Genomic DNA, 23,113 nt, shown 5'->3' with positions numbered 1-23,113 from the left:
GGTCGAGAGGGGGAGGTGTGAAATGGAGGGAGGGGGAGAGAGGGGGTGGGGGTGAAATGGGTCTGGGAGGGGCAGGTGTGAAATGGAGGCTGGCTGGCTGGCTGGCTGGCTGAGTGGGTGGGTCGCCCAGCCAGTGAGGGGGGGTTGGGAAGCTGGGGCAGGAGAAGCGAGTGATGGGGTTAGGGTTTGAAAGGGGGAGGCGAAAGAGGAATGGGGGCCAATGCAGTTGAAGGACAGAGGGTGAGGATGAGGAGGATGGGGTGTGTGTGTGGTGGGGGGGGGAGGGGGGGAGAAATAAGGATGGAGAAAAAATGGCAGGAGGTGAAAGTGAGCCTGAAATGGCAGGGGGTGGAAGTAAGGGGCATGTGTGACCGTGGGCACATTTGGACTAAGGCTGGCGAGAGAGATAGAAATAGAAAGTGTTGGGGTAGACAGTTCCTGTTTCTCCCTACATGACATAACACCCCCCCCCCCCATTTTGTCAGTTTCTGCTGGGTGATGATGACAATCCTGTTAATGCTGGTGATGGAGAAGAGTGCCAAGGAAAAGGTCTTAAGTAATTGGGAAGATGCTGCTGGGCTGGTGGGTAGATGAGGAGAAGGTGGAGCCCCTGGGTTTCATTGCAGGTCTGGGCTGTTCCGTGTAATGGGGCGGATGGGCTTCATACAACCCTAATTCCTGTTGGGAAGAGTGGGTGGTTATTCCCGGGAACCTCTTTCATCAAAGGCGGCTGAGGAATTCCTCATCCTCTTGCTGACGTGGTGGTACTTTGTGCCATGGGGAAGCTATTACATGCATGTGCTTTTGTTCTCTTACCATGTAGTTCAAGGTAATTCGTTAAAAAAAACCTCCCAGGTTATGTAAATTAATGGGCTTTTATTTACGATTTTTTTTTATTCACTATCATTAATAATGACAAGTGACATAGAGGGGCAGGGTAATCAAGAGGTTTCATTGCCTTAGTTAATGATTCCTCAGAATCACTGTACATACTTGAATTTTATGATGTGATGCCTTAGCTGAAATGTGAAATGTGTTTGAGAGCTTGGTGTAGGTTCAGTTTGTGCTCTCCTGCCTGGTGCTGAATGGTGGACACCATCTTTTTATCAGGCCCCACAGATAGTATCTGTAAATGCCACCAGGTGAAATGAACGATGATGATGATTTATTTCTTACCCGCCTCTCCTTTGGATCGAGGCGGGGAACAACATTAGTACAACAAATTAACACATCTTAAAAATTCTTTATCTCACATTCATCTGGGTAGGCCTGCCGGAAAAAGCTAGTCTTTAAAGCTGTCTTAAATTCAGAGAGAGAGAGAGAGAGAGTGTTAATTTTACGAATCTCCTCCTGCAGACCATTCCACAATCTGGGGGTGACAGAAGAAAAGGTCCTCTGGGTAACAGTTGTCAGCCTAGTTTTGGCTGACTGAAGTAAGTTCTCCCCAGAGGACCTGAGTGTGCTGGGCGGACTGTATGGGAGAAGGCAATCCTGCAGGTAACCTGGACCCAAACCATGTAGGGCTTTAAAGGTAATGACCAACACTTTGTACTTTGCCCGGAAACTAATTGGCAGCCAGTGGAGTGATTTTAATGTTGGGGTAATATGCTCACCCCTAGATGTACTGGTGACCAACCTGGCTGCCAGATTTTGAACTAATTGAAGTTTCTGAACTAGGTAATATGGTACAATGATGAGTCAGAGATACACTTCATTGTCTCTCTTATGCATTTATCAATATCTTGCAATTATAGACATGGTGGCACAATGCAGTTGACTTATTACTGGAGCGTGTTACATTTCTGGGGCTAGTACTTCCCCTGAGGAGAATGCATAAGCCATCCATGCCAGATGCTGGCGCTGTGTGTCACAGAAGGGACTTAGCAGTTTTCACATCTTGCTTGTGTTTTATCCAATGAAGTATCGGTTTGCAGTTAATGTGTACTGCTAGCTTTTTCAGTTGCTTGCCACATTTTATGCTGGATCTTCAGCTCCGTAATATAATGTGTATTCAAGGGTAAAGGACAAAGACAGTGCATCACTTTAAAACCATGTGAGATGAAATCCGTCTTATCAGTTCAAGCTGTTCTATTGCTGTAATTTTCTCTTTGGGCTCCAAAAATGTGAGGCTGCTTTTCATTCATGACACAGTGGTCACAGTTGGTCACTAAAACAAAGCTGTGTATGACAGCTGGATTGGTCGTCTAGTGAAGAGCTGTGGCCTTAACTTTGCCATCTCATTAAAGAAATTAGATTCTGAGATGAAGATTAGAAAGGACTCAATAGTTATATTATTTATGGTTTGAGTCCTGTGAAGCAGTCATTTTCAACCATTTTAGATATTGGATCCACGTTTAGCCCCAATGTTGAACATAGGATCCCTTTTTAAATGTTTATTGAATATATCATTTCCCCCCTCCTTTTTATGAGAGGTGGGAAATCGAAGCACCCCATAGGTTAGGGTGTGTTCTAGTTGTGGTTCACAGCCTTGTCATGCAACAAGATCTGAGTACAGCTAAATACTACTAGTGATGCACGTTTCATTTGTGTTACAGGTTCACATAAAGCTAATCCAGTTAACAAATTGCTTAAGGATGCAATCCTATTCATGTTTAGACAGAAAAAAAGTCCTACAATTCCCTGCATTGCTGGCTGCGTCATTCTGGGAGTTATAGGACATTTTCTGTCTAAACAGACATAGGATTGTACCCTTAATCTGTTTAGTTCCTGCTGAAAAGGGAGGTACATTTGAGGAGAAAGCAGGATGGGATGAGAAAATGTAGTTCACAATACCCTTCTGATGGTTTTGGTGGGAGAGAGGGGAAGGCTTCTTGGCAAAGATAGTGCAGGCAAGTCTTTGATTCTGACAAGGATTTCTCTGCCAAAACTCTGCCTGGCCAACCTTCAGGGCATTTAAAGGGGCTCATGAGTCCTGACAATCAGTATTAACAAGAGAAGTTCACCTTTCTTCATGGGGCATGTCTACACCAGGGGAGGGGGAGGATCTCGCAATATGGTGATTTAAAAAGATCCTGCTCCCCCTCCCACCCCCAATGGGCATGGAGTTCCTGAAGAGCTCCATGCCCTGTTCCTGGCTCCTCACATTTACTCGAGGAGCCGGTACGAAACCAGGACGGCTGCCCACATCTCCTGCGGTCTTGGGATCATCCCAAGAGTGTGGGAAAAATTGGGGTAAAAGCCGGCCTGGTTATCCCCGGTAAAGGGAGGGATCATCCCTCCCTGCCCATGGGGTCCGCTGTGCATCATGTGGACACACAGGGATGATCCTGGGGCGAGGATAAAGCATGGTGTAGACATTCCCATGCTCTGGAGTCTCCATTTTTTTTTTCAGATTTTCATTCCCAGTTGGGGCATCATCAACGTACTATGGCTTTCTTTCCATGCTTACATTCCCTGTGATTTTTATTTATTTATTTATTTATTTATTACATTTCTATACCGCCCAATAGCCGGAGCTCTCTGGGCGGTTCACAAAAATTAAAACCATTCAAAGTATAAAACCATTATATAAAATACAATATAAAATAAAAGCTCAACCAGATAAAAACAGCAGCAATGCAAAATTATAGTCCCTCTTATAGTCTATCATAGCCAATCACTTATATTGTGGGTTTGGGTTTGTGCTGATAGGCTGTGTAGAATACTTCGCCTCCTTCCCCCATTGCTTTAAGGGTGGTGAGTTGTTTGTGCTTTGTTTTTTATTAGATCTTGGCTGAGAGGAAGTTTATATTGCCTCTGCTCCTCTCACAGTTCACTTCCCTACTACCAGCTCAAATTTCATTCCTCACTATGGAACCCTTTAAGTTTGCTTAGATATTGGATATGTGCAGAATTTAATAAACTGAAACTATAGGTAAGATAATGTTCCCTTAATGGGAAAACTCCTAGTGTTTTGTGGACTACTTTGTCCCCTACCCCCTGCACTTCTCCAGAGTGGCATTTTCATTTGCATCCTGGATTAAGTCTACATGACCACAATAAGTGCTGTAACATCATGAAACCGGGCATGTTTGGAAATCAGTTAGGCAAGAAAACATCTACAAAATTATTGTAGGCAGCATTTTAACTTTATATGGTCTAAGAAATCTTGGTTGTAGAAGGATTGCAGAATGTCTTGAGCATTTGTTTCCGATTGAGGCTTGCTATTCTTATGGGCAGAATCTTCTGTGTGGCACAGCTGCGGGTGTCAAGCGAACGGGTTTCTCCCACTGTGTAGCCAGACATTTTCTGAAGCTATTCTCTTGTGTTTTGGAAATACAGAGATACCGTATGTTGGCTTGTGCTATCTTTCCCCATGCTTATGGGTATTCTGTTGTATATAGAATGATTAATGGAAGCTGACAGCTCAAATGTGCATATGCCAATATTGAACAGGACAGGAGATTGAATGCTTGAATGAGACGAGGTGTTATGTGACCTTTAGTTCCATGTAGTTCTATCGCAGGAGACAGAGGCTAGGGAAGACCTTAGTAATTAATATTACTAAGCAAGACAATAACTTGCTTCCAAAGAGAAGGTGTAGTCATGGAAGTATTTTGCAATAAGCGCTACAGAACATCAGGTAGGCAGCCATCACCAGGACACCACTTCTGGGCTTTGCATTTTATGGGGTGGAGGGATGTTATCCATTCAGATGACTGTACTATATGAACCAATTCATTCAGATATTAGTGGCCAGTCATGAACTCAAACTGTATTGCAGACCCCCATGGTGGTGGGTGCGTCCTAAGTCTCTGGGAACGTTCCATAGCTACTGGAAAATGAAAGACAGTTGGAGTCATTTCCTTTTGGGACCCTTCTTCCAGCTCTGCCCCTCTGATAGGCAAAGCCCTGATAGGCTCACTGCTAACCATGAGGGTTGACCTGAAGCAGAAGGCCTATTAGGGAAATGCTGTAGCTGGTGGAAGGAGAGCTAGGTGGGCCACATCCTTTTCAGAAGGCACTTGCCAAAGTGAATGTGCAGTTCAGGTGAACATATGTACCATGCGTGGATGTCATCTACCTGATGTTAGCTCGTATCTACAGTGTGTGTGTGTGTGTGTATATATGTGTGCCTCTGTTCCACTAATACCAGATCTACAGTGCTCAGTGTGTGAATCAGCCCCAAGAAGCATCAGCTGCTTCGCAATTGTTCTGCTTTTTCATGGAAAGCTATAAAGAGGGAAATTACACTACTTTCTGCTTAGAATGTAGCTAGGTGTGAGGAAAATGTGGGGCTCCCAAGTCCATTAATAATAATGTAGGGACATTTTCAGGGGAGGATCAGTTGTTGTTTATCCTTCTGTGCTTTGATTTTCCCTCCCCAGGGGTGAGAATTTAATTTGTGCTTTACTTAGCTGGACTCATATTGGAAATAAGCATCACTGAAGAGAAAAAAACAGCTTAGGGCACATTTCCAGGGCAGCATGATTGGGCAGGGGAAGGGTAAAGAACCCCTTTCCCTGCTGATCTCCGTAACAACTCTTCCAGCATTCACATATGTCAGTAAATATGGGTTGGGCAACATACATTTGTTGAATTAACATCAAGTTCTGTCCTCATGCAGATTGTTTAGTTTTTGAACTGCTCATATAGCTATGAAGCTGTTGCTGAAGTTCAGCTAAACATACTTTCCTTGATTTAAATTCATTGCTACCTGTTCAGGCTTCCGTTCTTCTAATGTTAAATATTTGAAAACTGTTGATACATTCCCCCTTAATCTTCTTTTCTCTAGGCTAAAAATACCCAGTTCCTTCTGCCTTTCCTCATAGGACTTGTCTTCTAGTGCTTTTACAATTCATGTAGCTTTTCTCAAAATGGTTTTTAGTTTTTCACTATCCTTCATAAAAAGTGGCACTCAAAACAGAAAGTAGTCTCAAAGAGATCCAAGTAGAAAGTTTCTGTTATTTCCTGGCTTGAGCACATATGTCACTTCCATTAATGGCAGTTGCCTTTTGTGTCATAGCAGCCCCCTGCTGATGTTGATTTTATGAAATGGTTTTAGAGAAGACTTGCGGTATTATCAGTGTAACATCTTTGTTAACTATCTTTACTTCATTTGTTCAGCAGCATGCAACTGTGTTTTGGTTAATTACCACTACTCCCCTTTCCCTGAGTTGATAACAATCAACAATCCCAGAGCGCAGGACACGCACGAGGTACTGGTTCCTCTCTATTAGGCCCTGGTTAGGCCTCATCTTGAGTATTGCGTCCAGTTCTGGGCACCACACTTCAAGAAGGATGCAGACAAGCTGGAGCGTGTTCAGAGGATGGCAACCAGGATGATCAGGGGTCTGGAAACAAAGCCCTATGAAGAGAGACTGAAAGAACTGGGCATGTTTAGCCTGGAGAAGAGAAGAGTGAGTGGAGACATGATAGCACTCTTCAAGTACTTGAAAGGCTATCACACAGAGGAGGGCCAGGATCTCTTCTTGATCCTCCCAGAGTGCAGGACACGGAATAACGGGCTCAAGTTAAAGGAAGTCAGATTCCGGCTAGGCTTCAGGAAAACTTCCTGACTGTTAGAGCAGCACGACAATGGAACCAGTTACCTAGGGAGGTTCGTGGGCTCCCCTATACTAGATGCCTTCAAGGTGCAGCTGGACAACTACCTGTCAAGTATGCTTTAATGTGGATTCCTGCATTGAGCAGGGGGTTAGACTCGATGGCCTTAAGGCCCCTTCCAAATCTGCTGTTCTATGATTCACCTCTTAGATAACCCCTGTGAGCAAAGCAAACGAATGCTCAAAAAATGGTTACGGAAGATTTATTTTCTGGCAATTTATTTTATTATGTATCCCTGTTATTAGTGCTTTTAAGCCTATCCTCTCGTTCCCTCCCTCCCCCTGTACAAATGTGACTAGACATGCAGTACAGATTCACACTGTGTAAAATGAAATGGAAAATAATTAAAAGTAGGATAAAATTTCATTGGTATGTTCCTGGAACAAAACATATTTCAAGGTCATTCACAAACAGATGTTGGTTGCGTCGAACATGAAGACTTTTTAGCTATTGCAGACATGTGAATTATATTTGTAACTAAGGTTGGATCTTCACATAGCATTGAGCACTGATATGTTGTTGAAAATGGCAACCCCATGTTGTGTTCCCATCTCCCGTTATGTGTCATCATAACTGTACATTACAGTTATGACATAGGGAGCACACCACCCCCTGCCACTGTGTGCTACCTCTGTCTGCTGTTGCATCTAGTTCTAACATAAGCAGGCCATTAGAATATCATATATTCATTCTTTTTAAATCATTATGCTGTACTTATTTTTGAAATTTTCATCTGTATATTTAGAGCAGCCTTGCAAAATGTGTAATTGAGGGTCAACAGGGCTATGACATCAGATCTGACTGAAAGTTTATAAAGATCAGTTGCCTCTAGTAAGCATTAACGTATTTTGCCTCTGATAGTAGTTGATTGTGAAATGCTGACTTCCTCAGTAAAGTAATTCTCTATGTCTGTCTTAAAGCAACTATTGACTGCTTGTTGTTCTTGGTCAATGGCAAAAATAAAGGAATCAAAAGTATTAAGTTCTTATTACTTGAGATGTCTTTACTTGTTAATCCATTTTATGCTTACACTTAATTTCGGGTAGGTCATAAATGTCCTGGAAATTAAGTGCGAACACATTTTTGGTAAGTTTAGAATCTAAACATTAGATGTTTAGATAATTGAATAATGATGACATTCTTGCTTTCTGTTTCTAAGTGTTGTGTCTATATAATTTGATTTAGGGCACAATTCTATGCATGTTTGGACAGAGAGAAATCCTACAATTTCCAGCATTCCCCAGCTAACCATGCTGACTGTGGAATGCTGGGAGTTGTAGGACTCCCCCCTCCATCTAAACGTGCATAGGATTGCACCTTGATTGCAGGTACCATGCTGACTTAATGTCATGTTTTTTTACTTTGGACTTGGCCAATCCTAGTCCATTCGGACCAAGTTTTGAAAACTCTTACAAACTGTGGATTATATATATAATGCAAAATGAAGTCTTTTTAGCTATTGGGAAGAAGATGGCAGACAAGACAACATTTTAGGAGTAGACTCGTGTGTGTGTGTGTGTCTCTTCTATTACTGTGTACATAGTAAACATGTTTAGCATTCTATGCTAGTATAAATTGCGTAGGATGCTCACTAGTAACTTCATTTTGAGTTGATTAAAATGTTAAATGCTCTTGTATTGAGAAAGGAAATGAATTGTCAGGATGAGGAAACTGTGGATTTGCTTAGCAATATATTCTGTACATAGATGGCTCACATTAAAGTATTATTTGCTTAGTAAGTAGGATGGGAATTTTATTTATTTATTTATTTATTACATTTTTATACGGCCCAATAGCCGAAGCTCTCTGGGCGGTTCACAAAAATTAAAACCACGGGGAACATAAAACAACCAACAACCTAAAAACCCAAATACAAAATACAATATAAAAATTCTAAACGTAACACTCACAGTACGTCAATTTGTTTAACTAATACTCGGGATGTGCTTGCAGTCTTAAACGTTGCTTTGTCTCCATGCTTTATAGATGCTCACCTATGCTGCGGTATATAAAGCCTAATAATTCTGTCTGTAACCAGAGAATGCGGGCACCTATCTGTGGTAGGCAATACTCCCCTTGGACCTGTCCAGTATGGAATAATGAAAGATTGAGCTTGGTTTCCTCTCAGAAGTGGCTTTGTTAGAGCATCTTCTGACTTGTGGCTGAATTAGATATGACTCCTGATTGGGTTCTTTCTTCCTGGAAAAAAAACAGTTTGAGGAATGCGTTATACGTGGGGCTGCCTTTGAAAACGGTCCAGAAACTTCAGCTGGTACAAAACAGGGCAGCCCGTTTACTAACAGGGACTGGCCGGCAAGATCACATTACGCCAGTCCTTTTACAACTTCATTGACTGCCAGTCCAGGTCCGGGCCCAATTCAAAGTGCTGGTATTGACATTCAAAGCCCTAAATGTTTTGGGGCCAGGTTATTTGAAGGAACGCCTCCTCCCATATGTCCCTGCCCGGACCTTAAGATCATCTACAGGAGCCCTTCTCTGTGAGCCCCTGCCAAAGGAAGTGAGGCAGGTGGCTACTAGGAGGAGGGCTTTCTCTGCTGTGGCACCCCGGTTGTGGAATGAGCTCCCCAGAGAGGTTCGCCTGGCACCTACACTGTACTCTTTTTGTCGCCAGCTGAAGACCTTTTTATTTTCTCAGTATTTTAACACTTAATTTTAACTTAAATTTAAATTTTACTGTTCTAACTCTGTATTTTAATCTTTTATCAATTTTGCTGCGTGGTTTTATCCTGGTTGTGCTTTTTATATTGTATTTTATGTTTGTGTTTTTAACCTGTTGGTTGTTTTATTGTGGTTTTAGTTTTTGTGAACCACCCAGAGAGCTTTGGCTATTGGGCGGTATAAAAATGTAATAAATAAATAAGGAATAGGTGACATGAAGCAGAGTAATGAGGGGGACAGAGGAGGTGCCTAAGCTTTGCCCTGTACACTGCACTGCTTTTTCCACTCCATATCACCCCCTCTCCCACTGCCCCAAAATGTGTGTGATAGCAAAAGGTGTTTGGAGCCCCACTGGGGGCAAGTAGTGGTGATTCAGACCAGAGAAGAAGTATGTAGCAAAAGGACTGAAGTACCGTGTTCTTCTCTGCTTTATATTGCCCCGTCTTAGAGCTGCTTTTTTGGGGGGGGGGGTGATGGAAAAAGGGCCCATGGCGGTGGTTTACAAAAGTTTGTGTGAAACATTTAGTTGTGCCCTGAAAGCATCTTTTGAAAAGATTCCCATAGAGATATGTCCATGGCAAGTATTACATGGAAGGTAAAAATCCACATAGCAACTTTGGAGTGAGTGACTATTCTTGCAGTTTTCTCTTATTAATCTGTGTGCAAACTGTGATTTGTTAGCCTTGGAAACAGGTTTTGAAGGGAGTTTGGGTTTTTCCTTTGATATGTGTTTAAGGTTCTCAGTACTGTGTTGAGGATACCAGCTTTCATTACAGGAAAAAAGCTCATGTTTGTAGAAGGAGTTTGAGCAAACATGCTGATGTATTGAAAACAAGGACATGAGTAGCCATAGAACCCGGAAGTCCATCTCTTAAAACTCTCATAATTTCTCTTTGTATCATTTTTTCCCCAAGTGCTGACTTCAAATCCTACACATTTGAAGGTAACAATCAGATTTAAGAATGATATAGAATTATGACATGTCCAACTTTCTTTGACATCTGCATGTGAATAAAAGCAATAGTGTTTTACATTTATTCAGAATTGGCAGATGAGCTGTAATTCTTGGATTCATTAAATGGTTGATTGTCCTCAGTGCTGAAAATTTCCACCTCTTTGTTAGCTTGACTATATAATCTTTAGTTGAGAGGACGAAGTGCGGAGGACAAAGACTTACCAATATTTATCCAATGTGGAAGAAAGACACATCTTTTCCATATGGAGCTATTGTTGCTTTACAAATGAAAATCCTGTTCGTAAAATGTGCCCTTCCTGCTCTGCAACATGCTTTCAGGCTTCCAAATGCAACAGTGACTGGATTTGCATGACACAACAATCCATTGTGGGTAACTGCCCATGGTGGGTTGTTGTGTTCTGAGGGTTTCCTGGAGGGTGACTTACTTGGGGACAACAAGCCACCCTGACAACCCATGACTTGTTCTTCTGATTGTTCAACCCATGATGGATTGGCATGTTGTGTGAACTTGACAGAGCCAATGCATTGTGGGTTGCAGTGATTGGGTACAGGGCCGCACAACAAGAGCTGCAAAAACACTTCCCTATCATACCCACTAGTGCTGCCTCAAGCCTTCATTGCCAATGTCTGCACCTCCAAAAACACCCAAACATCATTTTGGAGGCACTCACCAACCCCCAACCCCCCACTTTTTAATTTATTTTTCGGTACCTAACATTTGCACAAATGGGGCCTATGTATAATTTTTTTGACCTCAGGAATTTGCACAAAGGTGTGTATACCTCTTCAATTATTATTTTTGGTTGGTCTTTAGGAGGTGCACACAAGTGTGCACTTATGGCTGTCCTTATATATAGCTTTGGCTTATTAGTGCCCCTGTATGTTTCAGTTGTCAAAGGGAATGACATGCAGTAGGAAATATGCAAGGAAATTAACAAGGTGAGACTGCATAGAAGCTACTTTAGCCAGGCTATACCTTATCCCACACTAGAGGCATTCAAGAGGCAGCTGGACAACCATCTGTCAGGGATGCTTTAGGGTGGATTCCTGCATTGAGCATTCTACACTGGCTGGTTTGACGCCCAATGTAAAGCGGCTAAGAAAAACCTGTCTAGGGAAATAAGGAAATTCCGCAACAAACCACCTGAAGAAGCCTTAGGAAGCCTTATTAAATGTAGGTTGGATTACAAAAAACTGCTTAAACACAAGAAAGAAAAATACACCAAAACTCAGTGGCAGAAACTCGAACAGGCAATTTCAGAGCGGAATGAAGGCAAATTTTGGGACCTAGTTTCTCAGGGATCAAATGAGATAAGATCAACACTGGACGCATCTGTCTCCGCACCAACTTGGATCAAGTATTTTTCTAATATATTTGATGCCCAACCCTGGCAACTGGGTGAGCCAGGGGCACATCAAGAACCTTCTAACCCACCTGAATGGCAACCGGTCACTAGCAGGGAGATAAAGACTCTTGTCTCACGTTTGCAACTTAAAAAGGCTCCTGGGGAAGATCTTTTACCTCCAGAGCTTTACAAAGAACACTCAGAATGGTGGATACCAATCCTTGCTGCTCTGTTGACCAGGATTAATAACACCGGCCAAATGCCCTCCAGATGGAAAGTGAGTATCATCTCCCCAATTTATAAGAAAGGAGACAGGAATGATCCCAAAAACTATCGGCCGATCAGTTTGCTGGACGTCTCCTCAAAGTTATATGCAAGACACTTACTTCAAAAAATACTTGATTGGCTAGAAACGAACCAATTTATACATGAAGAACAAGCTGGTTTCAGAAGCGGATATAGCACCATCGATCAATGTTTTACTCTGAATTACATCATCAGGAAATGTACCAAGAATATCAAGAGTCATCTATATGTAGCCTTTATTGATCTTTCAGCCGCCTTGGATTCAATAAATAGAAATAGATTATGTGAAAAACTACAAAATACCAATATTGACCGTAGACTATTGATGCTGATAAAAGAGCTATATAGTAACACTGAAATGAGGGTTAGAGTTGGCCTAAATGGCTTTCTAACAGAACCCTTTAAAACAACCCGGGGAGTTAAACAAGGATGTCTCCTGGCCCCCTTCCCTCTTTAACATCTATGTTAATGACCTAGTGTCACAGTTAGCCCAAGTAAACTCCCCTTCCCCAGTAATCATGAACAGAAAGATCTTTACTCTAATGTACGCAGACGACATAGCACTAATCTCTCTCGCGCGTTGGGGCCTGAAAAAGCTTTTAGGTACTCTCAGCTCTTATTGCAAATCTGAAAACCTGGCAATAAACTAGACTAAGACAAAGATAATGGTCTTCGGCAGCCGCAGACCTACACACAAATAGACTTTGGACCAACAGGTCATTGACCAGGTTCGCTCATTTAGATATCTGGGTATTCTCTTTAGTGAGTCCCTCTCGTGGAAAGGGCATAGGGAGGCAGCGAAATTGAAAGCACAAAAAACTATAGGGGCTTTAATGAAGTTTTATTATAATAAAGGGGGACAGTTGATCGAACCTGCCCTAAAAATCTTTAACACCAAAGTAATTACACAGCTGCTTTATGGGTCTGAAATCTGGGGGTTTGACAACACCATGACCGAAGCCTTGGAGATTGTGCAGAACAACTTCCTTCGAAAACTTTTCTCTCTTCCATCTGGTACCCCTGCAGCTTTTTTGCGCACAGAAGCTGGTAGTCCTTCAGTTAGGGCAAGAATTGAGAGAGCGCAGCTAAAATATTTTAAACGAATCGCCATCTTGCAAAATGAGCGTCTTCCTACTAAGTGTTTTCTAGAAATGAATAACAATTGTCATTGGACGGCAATATTCCAAAAGCTCCTGTATAGTTATCATCTCCCTGAATTGAAGTTTGCTCTAAGCATGGATAAGAAGCAACTAAGGGATTGGTGTTTTTGGGTAGATTCCAGGAGGGACCTGCAACTTATTAAAAATTCTAAATTCTCTCGGTGGTTCCCTCTTCTAAAAACAGAACACTATAGAGCATGTTATCTGTCCAAATTGAGGCCACTGCCCCTGAGAAATGCTTTCATTGAATTGAGGTTTCAAGTGATGCCAACGGCAGTGCTGGATGGACGCTACCACAAGGTACCATTTGAATCGAGGTTATGTATCTGTGGTCAACAACAAGTGGAAGACATAACACACTATATGTCAACTTGCCCTCTGTATAGGGACCCAAGAGAGAGACTCCTGAAACCGCTGCTGACATATGGAGGCATGAATGCCCAAGCAGAAACAGTTCTCTTCCTCCTTAGCGATACCAACAGTTATGTCACTCATAAAGTGGCCCTGTTTGCACTGGCAGCGAAAAAGATTAGGAAGAGAGAACTAGATAAAATTGCTATAAACTGCCATGGAGACTCAGAGTGCTGAGCGAAACGAGAGCTTTAGTCACAGTAAATTTAAGCTAGTCTGTATGGTTCTCTTGGTTGTTTTAAACTGTTGTGTACTTTTATAGTTGTAAGAAGCATTGAGCATTCCTTATAGGCCCCTTCCAACTATTCTATGATTATCAGGCTAAGGGGAGATATGATAGAGGTGTACAAAATGATGCCTGGTGTGGAGAATGTGGATAGGGAGACATTTTTCTTCCTCTCTCAAAATACTAGAACCCAATGGGGTCATCCCATGAAGTTGATTGGTGGGAGATTCAGGACAGATCAAAGGAAGGACTTCTTCGCACGGCGCTTAGTGAAATTATGTAACTTAGTACCATAAGATGTAGTGATGGCCACCAATTTGGATGGCTTTAAAAGGGGATTGGATAAATTCCTGGAGGCGAAGGCTGTCAATGGCTACTAGCCCTGATGGTTGTGTGCTATTCCCAGTAATCGAGCCAGTAAGCCTGTGTGCACCAGTTGCTGGGGAATATGGGTGGGAGGGTTTTGTTGCACCATGTCCTGCTTGTTCATCCCTGGCCGATGGCTGGTCAGCCACTGTGTGAACCGAGTGCTGGACTAGATGGACCCTTGGTCTGATCCAGCAGGGCGTTTCTTATGTTCTTATTGGAGAGACATAAGTGCACATTTGCACACCTCTGAAAGACTGGCAAAAAAATAATAAAAAATGCGCCGAAGACATTTGTGCAAATTTCTGGGGACAAATAAGTAATAAAATATTACAGCCCCATTTGTGCAAATTTCTGAAGCTGGGAAAAAAAAGGTGAGGGAATGCAAAGGGGTCACTGTCGATCAACATGGGGAGCGCGACAGGATGGGCAGATGAGATAGATTCTGCCACAAAGGTCACTGGGATACTGGATGTAGGACTGAGTGCGAAGGAAGGATAAAACAAGCCACGGTGAACCTGATCATCTGTCGGTTGAACAGTGGGCTGTTCTGTGAACAAGCCACACTGCTCAATTTATTCACAGGGTGGGTTATCATGTAGCCAGAGATTACTGCAGCCAGTAATTTGGCCAGTTTCTGTAATGTAATCCTTAGGTTTTTTTTACAAAACAAAAACAAACCCCAAGATAAAATGCCTTGCATAGCTGCTAGGCTGGTTACTAGCATGGGCTGCTGAAAAGCAAGTTTGCTAAAAATGGTCCATGAATCACCAGCTGTCCATAGATCTGACAGTCTGCTGAATGGAGAACTTTGAGGCAAATGATCTTTATTGTCCACATGGGAGTTTGAGAACTGCTGCCGTGGGATATCGGTGGGATTGACCTTGCAGTCAAGCCATAGGGGAGGGTTACAACTTCCTTGTTAAATCCTTTTACTCTACTTTGGGGCCCCTCAGAGACAGATTAGGACATGTTTGGCTGAGGTGACTGCATAAGGCAATTTTTTAAGATAAAAATTCAGAATATTAATCCAATAATTCTAGATTTCTTTTTAAATGGTCCATTAACAAATACACTTCATTTTATTTGCTTAAGGAAGTATCTTAGGGTATTTGGAATCTGGGCTGGTCTATATGTACAGTGGAATTAAAAGATAAAAATCTGGGCTGGAAGAATAGGTTGCGTTACAGATTACAGGTGGGAGAGGAATCACATTTTTGAATACACCCCCCCCTAAAAACTCCATGAAAATAAAAATCTAGCACATTGAGGGAGTTGTTCTTAATCACCTTTTATCAGATATGTTGGTTTTATATTTACGGGTTTTAAAAAATGAGATTTTCCAGGTGGTGCAGTTTACTCTGTCACCTCGTTGTGTAGCATTTGTAGACCAGGCCCTGATTAGTGTAATATACAGACCCTTGTAATACACCATCCTTTACTTCAGTTAGGTATTCAAGAGCCAAGTGGGGAAAATCCCAGCACTCTTCCCATGCTCAGTGGCTATTACTCTGAATAATTAGATAGCTTATGCAAGGCTGGAAATAGTCAGGTCACCAGATTTGCCTCAAAACTGGAATTTTTTCCTCAGCCCTCGATCCTCAGATGTCATGGAATTTTGCCCCAATTCTGTTATTCTTGGGTTGAGCTATTAAATCTTGAAAACATTTGTATTCTAAAAGGAAGGGGATGGGGAAAAGTGAAAGGAAAGGAATGTCTCAGTTGTCAGTGTATTTCAGTGCAAGACACAGTGTTTCATATAAGGGCATGCACCATTTGGGTTATACTTGATTATAGCATGTACTGCTGACACTAGAGTCTAATGCAGGCATTAGGCAACATGGGTCCTGCAAGGCTGTATATAGTCACCTCTGACCCTTTTGGTACCCTTCCTCCCCAAATGCCTCTGCTGAATTTGCAGTACCTGATAGAACGCCTCTCCTGACATGAACCTAACAGTACACTGCGCTCAACATCTAAGGTCCTCCTCCGAGTGCCTACTCCGAGGGAAGCTTGGAGGATGGCAACAAGGGAGAGGGCCTTTTCGGTGGTGGCCCCCTGACTGTGGAATGATCTCCCCGATGAGGCTCGCCTGGCGCCAACATTGTTATCTTTCAGGCGCCAGGTCAAGACTTTTCTCCCAGGCATTTAACAGCATTTAACAACGCTGAGTTTGTTTTCTAACAGACCCCAGAACTGTTGTTTTTTAAATGGATGCTGCTGTTTTTATGTTTCTGATGGTTTTTAAATTTTGTATACTTTTTAATGTTTACTGTTTTAACTTTTGTGAACCACAGCTTCAGCTGTGGGGTGGAATATAAATGTAATAACTAAATAAACAGAAGCCTCCCAGGAGCGTGACTTTGCATCAAAACAAGATGTGTGCTTACATATTTACATTTATAAATATATTTAAAGAAATATTGGTGCTTCTCCTCCCCCACTTCCACTTATAAATAGATTTATGAACCCCACCCTCTGCCGACTAGGCACCAGGGGCAATATACAATAAAACTTCAACAAAAACTAAGGCCTAATCCACACCAAACAGGATATTGCACTATGAAAGCGGTGTATAAAAGGCAGGAGCCACACCAAGCAGGATATAGCAGTATGAAAGTGGTATATGGGTATGTGTCAATGGGCCCATACTGCTGTAAAGCACTAGTGTGGCTCCTGTCTTTTATATACCGCTTTCATACTGCCTTCATAGTGCAATATCCTGCTTGGTGTAGATTAGGCCTAAGTAAAACAGTCCACATTATAAAAATGATCAGCATAGGAATGCAAACATTAAATACAGTAAAATTAGAGTGACAGTAAAGTGTGACATAAAGCATTCATTTATTACATTTATATTCTGCCTTTCTACCAAAAATGGCATTAACAGGCTGACAGATTAGGACAGTCTTCACTGCCCACTTAAAGCTCTTTAGGTAGTGCGAAATATAACAGAGCCTCCAAAGAAGATTGTAAAATTATGGGCAGGTTCGTATGGGATGAGATAATCCTTTATGTATCTTAGCTCCAAACTGTTTATGGTTTTGTAGGTTAAAAAAAGGAACCTTGAACTGTACCGGGAAACAAACTGGAATCCAGTAAAGTTCATCCAGGACTGGTGTGTTATGGTCCATAAAGTGCGCTCCTGACAAAAGTCTGACCACCACATTTTCTATTAGTTGTGTTATTAGTATAGCTTACCTACATTACGCAGCTGATACTCTGCCACATCGTTTATTAGTGTCTCTGGTGGATAGTCTCATGAAGTCACACTGTGTTGGCTGTTGCTGCTGACGTCACAATTTCTGAGCTCTGATCTTAGTGCTTGCTCTCGTTTCACATTCATAATCTGGTGATCCTAGGGCAAAGAAGAGCATTAGGCTTTTTATGTGAGCAGGAGAGCGTCAAGATTATGTCAGTCAAATGGTGTTGAAAGTGGCAGGGACCTATCTGCTGCTCAGTGGATAAAATAAACAGTATTTGCTAATGAATTCTGAGATGTAGCATGATAAAATTTCTAGTTCAGGGTTGTGGTGGAGTGTTTGCTCCCTTTTTTTGTAATTTCTCTGTTGTATAGTAGGGTTTGCGTTCTGTTTTGAGTTTTTTGCCTTATCTGGAAGCCAGAGCAGCAATTATTTTCAAGACCCGCTTTGGGGAAAGACCAACCTGATTGGTAGAGCATCTACTTTGCATACAGAAGGTCCCACATTCAATCCCAGTTAGAAGGATCAGACAGCTTAAAGGTGATGCTTAAAGACTATGACACATTGGATTTTAATATCTTGTTTTGAGAGTGTTGCAGTAATTTGGTAGGTGAAACGGAAGACTTTGGGAGTTTCCGTAGCCTTCATTTCCGTTGGCTTCTGAATTTTTGTATAGTCGTACAGGAGGAGAACTTGAGCGCTACTTACTTTCCTTCCTTCTGTAGAAATCTGTCCTAAGAGCCAACTAGATATGATTGTGGCAGAATTGGTGTGCTGCTAAATCCCTACAAAGTGCACGTGGGAGGGAGCTTTTAAGGCACAATTTGGGAGATGTGCTAACTCTCTCCCAACTACTTTTTTGCCTAGATATTGGGGGAATGGGGGCTCTGTGACTGGAAATGCTAGGAGGGAAAGTACAGTTGGGGGAAAGAGTTCCAATTCCCATCTGCGCTTGCTGTACTTTCCATCTTCCTCTCACCCCACCCCCACTGTACGCTTTATAGGGATTTCTTTATGTCTGTTTGGTGCCTTTTTTGTGCTTTTTTGCGTCTAGTTGTGCCCAATTTCTGTCATATTCTTGTTTAGAGTACAAGGTCACACGTCTTTGCAAGAAGTTGGTCAATTAGACTTAAATGGCTAAATTTTAATCCACTAAGCTTATTAGAGCAACAGCATTTGGGCTTCTGTAGTTAAACTTGTCACAAGAGTCGGTGTAACCTGTAAAACAGAGTTAATTATAGCTGTTAAAAATACTTGTTTGTGTGAGCTTGGCAAATAAACTAAACTAGTTTGGGGCCTTTATTAAGTTTTTTTTAATAAAATGTGCACAAGTGTGTATTGCTCAGATTACTCCAGTAAAGTAGCCTTGCATGTTGGAAAACTAGCCTTTTGCCTAATATGAATGAATTAAATTACTTTTATTCCTCAAGTTTTCATGATGCCCTTCCAGGCACATAACTCATAAAGCACGTAGATTGTTTGATATTGAGGGAAAGGCTAACATCCAAAGAGTTATTCTATGCACACCCAAAGGTTTGGGGGTGTCCTCATGGCACTGGGTTGGTGCCGTGTGCCTTGGAAACCCCATGTCTTCCCTCCTCTGGGGTGGCGTCTGGTAATCCCGACACTGAGGATTGACTGGAGTGCAGGATTTCAGGGCAGACCGGAGTCACCCCCACCCTTTTGCTGGTGGAACGCAACCAATTGGATGTTGCCTTCTGCCAGGCACTGCCTGGCCACATTTCTGCTGCGACTCTGGAATGAAGTGAGGATCTGTCTTGATGGTGTCTTGTGTGTCCTCACCTCGGTCCGGAGAAAAAAGTCGGGGTAAGAACTCAACTTCTTTTCTCCGCAGCTTTGGTGGAAAGACCCAGTGTGTGTGTGCGATTGCAACAGCAGCGTATAATCGACGCTGTGCCACCATGCACCATTTGAACTGAAGCCACACCCACCCTGCTCATACAGTGTTGCAAACGACTTTGGAAATTTTTCAGAAATAGTTTACCATAGAGCTTGGGGAGCTACTGTTTGGGAAACACAAACCATCATTGAGCATACAGAACTAGTCTCACCATTATTTGGTTCCCAGCTAGTGGGGCTTACTTCCAAGTAAAAGTGCACAAGTTTGAGCTGGCTTTTAATTAGTTAATATATTTTACAACCTGGCATGCTGAATTGGTTTTCAGTGACTTAGAAATTTCAGCTATCCTACAGATGCTAGACCTTGGAATAGAGAGGGCACTATGTTTTAAAATTTTAGGAGTATAAGAGATAGATTTCAAAATATTTTATTGAAAGAGCAGTCGTGTACTCGAGTGCACTGGGCGGGGGAGGGGATTTACTATACTGCCCCTATGCCAAGGCACATCTGCCACATCTTACACCTGCCCAGCCCAGAAGAAGAGATGAAAATCACTGCTCTGTAAAGGTCATAATGGGATGAGAATGGCCATACCACCAATCCCTACCAGTCACAGCCGCTGTGGTGAGGTTACAAAGAGTATTGCATCCAGTTCTGGGCACCACACTTCAAGAAGAACGCAGACAAGCTGGGGCGTGTTCAGAGGAGGGCAACCAGGATGATCAGGGGTCTGGAAACAAAGCCCTATGAAGAGAGACTGAAAGAACTGGGCCTGTTTAGCCTGGAGAAGAGAAGATGGAGGGGAGACATGATAGCACTCTTCAAAGACTGAAAAGGTTGTCACACAGAGGAGGGCCAGGATCTCTTCTCGATCCTCCCAGAGTGCAGGACACGGAATAACGGGCTCAAGTTAAAGGAAGCCAGATTCCAGCTGGACGTCAGGAAAAACTTCCTGACTGCTAGAGCAGTATGACAATAGAACCAGTTACCTAGGGAGGGAGGTGGTGGGCTCTCCCACACTAGAGGCTTTAAAGAGGCAGCTGGACAGCCATTGGGATCTGTCAGGGAAGCTTTAAGGTAGATTCCTGCATTGAGCAGGGGGTTAGACTCGATGGCCTTGTAGGCCCCTTCCAACTCCGCTATTCTATGATTCTGTGTACCCATGTCAGGCCTATACGGGAGGAACAAATCCCCTCACACTAATAGGGAGGCATCCCCAGTATACCTTCTCACCCCACACATAACCTGTCTGCTCTAGTAATGCCATAGTACCCCACTGTGGCGCAGGGAGGAAGGCACCAGTAACTGAAAGCTAAAGGCATCTGTTATGCCAGCATTGTTCAGCATTGCTCAGAACTGTGATCACAACACATAAGGGGAAAGACGGAGCGGATGTATAACAACCTACTCGAACAGCACCTTTTGGGAGAGTCCCATAGAGAGGGCATGGACCCCCAGGACTATAAGAGTTCCAGACAACTTGAAGGAGGAAAAGAGTGTTTTTGTGAAGTAGGGAAAAGGGCCAAAATCAGCAACCAGGAGAGCCACAACCACAGACTAGCAGCAGCAGCCTCTAATGGCTCACTTCATGGGGCATGGAATTGGGAAACGAGAGATATGTGTTGGAGCTCCAACGGGGAATATAACTCCACTCTCTTTTGGCATTCTGGGCCAGCAACTGTTATGTCAGAAGCAAAATACAGGAACTTCCTGGATTTGGATCCATACTGCAGACTCCACAGAGCACTTCCCTACCCACTCAAGCCACAGCAGCTGGCAGGAAACTGACATCATGGGACATTTCGCTCTCTCCCCCCCCCCCCCAACCCCCTCATGATCAATTCATAGATGGCAGGAGCATATGGGCTGCAAGAGAAGCCCTAGCTTGATAGAAGTGTTGAGGTTTCACAAGCAAGGGGGTCCCAGGTTTAAATCTATGGTGCATCTCCACATTACAAAAGATGGGAATGGGAACTATGTTCAGGCACAGCTGAGCTATTATTATTGTTGTTAGCGTTAATATTTATTAAGTTCTATACCGCCCCATAGTCAAAGCTCTCTGGGCAGTTTACAAAAGATTAAAACTTTTATACATCAAAAACAATATACAAACCATAAAAACATAGACAGTATACACAAAGACAATATTAATCTAAAAACAGCCATCGAGCTGTCAACCAAACCTAAAACATGTCTGGGATCAATTAGAAAACTCGTCACCTGCTGCTAAAGGCCTGGGAGAAAAGTCTTGACCTGGTATCCAAAGGTTAACAATGTTGGCGCCTGGCAGGCCTCGTTAGGGAGATCATTCCATAATTGGGGGCCATCACTGAGAAGGTCCTCTCCCTTGTTGTCATCTTCCGAGCCTCCTTTGGAGTAGGTACCCAGAGGGGGACCTTAGATGTTGAGTATAGTATATTATTATTATTATTACTATTATTATTAATTATTTATTTAGCGCCATCAATGTACATGGTGCTGTACAGAGTAAAACAATAAATAGCAAGACCCTGCCGCATAGGCTTACATTCTAATAAAATCATAATAAAACAATAAGGAGGGGAAGAGAATGCACCAAACAGGCACAGGGTAGAGTAAAACCAACAATATAAAAGTCAGAACAAAGTCACGTTTTAAAAGCTTTAGGAAAAAGAAAAGTTTTTAGCTGAGCTTTAAAAGTTGCGATTGAACTTGTAGTTCTCAAATGTTCTGGAAGAGCGTTCCAGGCGTAAGGGGCAGCAGAAGAAAATGGATGAAGCCGAGCAAGGGAAGGAGAGACCCTTGGGCAGGTGAGAAACATGGCATCAGAGGAGCGAAGAGCACGAGCGGGGCAATAGTGTGAGATGAGAGAGGAAAGATAGGAAGGAGCTAGACAGTGAAAAGCTTTGTAGGTCAACAGGAGAAGTTTATATTGGATTCTGAAGTGAATTGGAAGCCAATGAAGAGATTTCAGAAGTGGAGTAACATGGTCAGGGCGGCGAGCCAAGAAGATGATCTTAGCAGCAGAGTGGTGAACAGAAACCAATGAACTGATGTGAGAAGAAGGAAGGCCAGTGAGAAGAAGGTTGCAGTAGTCTAACCGAGAAATAACCAAAGCATGAACAAGAGTCTTGGCAGAAGAGACAGACAAAAATGATCGAATCCTGGCAATATTATACAGGAAAAAACGACAGGATTTAGCTACTGCCTCAATATGAGGAATAAAGGAGAGCGAGGAATCAAATATAAAGCCAAGACTACGAGCTTCCTTGACTGGAGTAAGCGTAACATCATTGACAGTAAGAGAGAATGAGAGATGAGGAGAAGGTTTAGGAGGAAAAACAAGCAATTCAGTCTTTGCCATATTAAGTTTCAAACAACGATGAAGCAACCAAGCTGAGATATCTGAAAGACATGCCGAGATATGATCGTGAACATCAGGAGAAAGATCCGGAGATGAAAGATATAATTGTGTATCATCGGCATACAGATGATATTGGAGGCCATGAGATTGAATAAGATTACCCAAGGGCAACATGTATAAAGAAAACAACAACGGGCCAAGCACCGAGCCTTGTGGAACCCCTACAGAAAGGGGAAAAGAAGAAGACGAGCTGCCATTAGCCAACACGCTGAAAGAGCGACCCACTAGATAGGAGGCAAACCAGTTATAGATGGAGCCACAAAATCCGAGGTCATGAAGGGAATCCAAAAGAAGATCGTGATCTACCGTGTCAAAGGTTGCAGTTAGATCAAGGAGAATAAGAACAGAATAAAGGCCTTTAGACTTGGCAGTAAGAAGATCATTGGTAATCTTAGTAAGGGCTGTTTCAGTGGAATGCAAAGGACGGAATCCAGATTGAAAAGGATCCAGAGCAGAGTTACTAGAAAGAAAATCTAGACAACGAAGTAGACCACACGCTCTAGGATCTTTGAAACAAAAGGCAACAAAGAGACAGGTCGGTAGTTAGACAGAGAAAGCACATCAAGAGTAGATTTCTTGAGAATAGGAGACACTGTAGCATGTTTAAAAGCA

At 42.7% G+C, this 23,113-nt stretch overlaps 1 protein-coding gene across 2 annotated transcripts in view; it reads left to right on the top strand.

The window, feature by feature from the left end:
• The window catches only part of DNAJC5 (DnaJ heat shock protein family (Hsp40) member C5), a 73,463-nt gene that overhangs the window by 368 nt on the left and 49,982 nt on the right, over window positions 1-23,113 (top strand). The window contains exon 1 of one of the 2 annotated variants that reach the window (XM_063147441.1): window positions 1,237-1,531. The exons of the other annotated variant lie outside the window; for it this stretch is intronic. The gene's annotated coding sequence lies outside the window, so the exon portion shown is untranslated. Of the gene's footprint in view, window positions 1-1,236; window positions 1,532-23,113 lie in introns of those variants that run through there. 2 annotated transcript variants of the gene reach the window in all.

This window comes from Elgaria multicarinata, chromosome 1, assembly GCF_023053635.1.
Source record: "Elgaria multicarinata webbii isolate HBS135686 ecotype San Diego chromosome 1, rElgMul1.1.pri, whole genome shotgun sequence".
Classification (NCBI taxonomy): domain Eukaryota; kingdom Metazoa; phylum Chordata; class Lepidosauria; order Squamata; family Anguidae; genus Elgaria; species Elgaria multicarinata.
This window is presented reverse-complemented; position numbering and strand designations above follow the sequence as displayed.